A 2,473-nucleotide genomic window follows, 5' to 3' on the forward strand; every position below is an offset into this window, starting at 1 on the left:
TGGGTCATTTTCTAAAATAGACCACATACTGGTCCATAGGTCATGCTTAAGTATATGCAAGAAAACAGAAATTATCCCATGCACATTTTCTGACCACAGTGTGATGAAACTGGAAATAAATGACAAAAGAAACCAGAAAAAAACTTTAAATACATGGAAATTAAAAGAAATTCATGGGGTTAAAGTCAAAGGGTGGGAAGAAATACTATACACCCAAGCACCTCAGAAAAAAGAGCAGGGTTAGCAATCCTGTTCTCAGACAATCTCAATGCCAAACCAAAATGATTAAAGAAAATAAAGAAGACCACTGCATACTGGCTATGGGAAAAATTCAAGAGGAAGAGGTAACACCAATAAATAAGTACACAGCAAACATGGGAGCACTCAACTATACAAGACAAACTTTCATGCACATGAAAAATCTAATATCCAATGCCACAATCCTAACAGGAGACCTTAACACACCATTATCCCATAAAGATAGGATAAGCAGACAAAAAAAATAGCAAAGAATTAGCAGAAATGATGCAAAACATTTAACAAATGAACTTAGTGGACATATACAGAGTGTTCTACCCAACCACAACTGAACACACATTTTTTTCAGCTGCACATGGGACTTTCTATAAAATGACCTATGTAGTAGCCCATAGATCATGCTTAAGTATATGCAAGAAAACAGAAATTATCCCATGCATATTATCTGACCACAGTGCAATGAAATGGCAAATAAATGACAAATTGAACCTCAAAACCCCCATAAATACATGGAAATTAAACAAAGCCCTTCTCAGCAACTCTTCTCATTTCAACCAATTATAGAAATTAAATAATAAATTAAACAACATCTACAATTCCATGAAAATTCAAGCACAACATATCAGAATTTGTGTGATATAATGAAAATAGTTCTTAGTGGGAAATTTATACCTGTGAACTCACACATTAGGAAAACAGAATGGGAGCAAATGAATACCTAATGCTTCACCTCAAATGTATAGAAAAGGAAGAGAAAATCAAACCCAAAGATGGGATGAAGTTATAAGCATTAGAGCAGCCCTTTGCTTCCAGACTTCACTGGGACCAGCTGCTGCCCAACCAAGGGCCTGGGGCCACAGGCTCAGCCAACAACCATGGGCTTGGTGTCCAACCAGAAGTTTTCAGGTGGCTATACCAAGGCAGTGGAGAAGGAGCCAAAGGAGAAGCTAGCAGATGCAGCCCAGGTGGTGGATGAGCTGCAGCTGCTGCATGTTGCAGGCATCTGTAAGTGGTTCAAATTGTGCATGGGGTTCGGCTTCCTGTCCATGACCACCCTGCCAGGGTTGTGCTCCACACCCCTGTGGATGTCTTTTTGCACCAAAGTAAGCTGCACATGGAGGGATTCCTGAGCCTGAAGGAGGGCAAGGTTGTGGAGTACACCTTTAAAAAGTCTTCCAAGGACCTGGAATCCATCCTAGCCACCGGTCCTGGTGGGGTGCTCTGTATTGGGAGTGAGAGGCAGCCCAAGGGGAAGAACATGCAGAAGCACAGATCCAAAGGAGATAGGTGCTATAACTGTGGTGGTCTATCATGATCTGGAATGCAAGCTGCCACCCAAGCCTAAGAAGTGTCACTTCTGCCAAAGCATTAACCACATGGTGGCCTCATGTCCACTGAAGGCCCAGCAGACTCCAGATCCTAGGGAAAGCCAGCTGACTTCCAGGAGGAAGAAGAAGAGATCAACAGCCTTGCCCTGCTTCCAGAGATCCAAAATTGAGCACAGTGGGTGGGGGAATATTCTTTGCTCTCAGGAAGTTTCAGGGAGCAGGCATCAATTGGCAGGGTGGAGAAAATAGGTATAGGGTGAGGTGGGGTAGCTGGCACTGCCATGTATCTCAGGCCGGCGTTCCCAGCCATCACCCTGTCTTCTCTCAGTGGGGGGAAAGGATGAGACAAAGGAACTCCAATCATGTTCCAGCTAAGTAAATGTGAGTGCTCTGGGGGAACCACCCTAGAACATGTGTGTTTTATCTGAGGCTTTACCCCCAAAAGAATAAGGAAGTTGTTTTCCTTTTAAAGAAGGATATGTAATATTTCCCTTGCCAGGGTGAAATAATTAAGCATGAGACCAGATTGACTAACCTAATCCACAAACTACTACCTTAAATGGGAAGGAATCTCAGGAGCAATGCAGAGGTCGGGGGGTGGTTAGTATCTTTTTCCCTCATAACCCAATCTTGTGATGTGGGGCTGGGAACTATTCCAAGCAATGGGTTATGGTGACAGAGAAAGAGGGTGGTTGGGAGAACAGCTGCAGACCTGCTGCTTCTAATTTACTCCCACCCCTTTTGGGGCCAATGTGACTTTATTTATTAGTTTCTTTGGATAAGAAAACTTTGGGTCCCACTTTCTCAAGGATGCCAAGTGCACTGTGTATGAATGATGCATCTTGTGTATTTAACTTTTTTCATAATACAAATATTCTGGCTTTGTA

The 2,473-nt window shown here is 42.8% G+C and overlaps 1 pseudogene; it reads left to right on the top strand.

The window, feature by feature from the left end:
* Positions 1-1,133: 1,133 nt before the first annotated feature.
* LOC101573655 lies at positions 1,134-1,756 on the top strand (annotated as a pseudogene).
* The last annotated feature ends 717 nt before the right edge of the window (positions 1,757-2,473 follow it).

This window comes from Octodon degus, unplaced genomic scaffold, assembly GCF_000260255.1.
Source record: "Octodon degus isolate 3935 unplaced genomic scaffold, OctDeg1.0 scaffold00125, whole genome shotgun sequence".
Classification (NCBI taxonomy): domain Eukaryota; kingdom Metazoa; phylum Chordata; class Mammalia; order Rodentia; family Octodontidae; genus Octodon; species Octodon degus.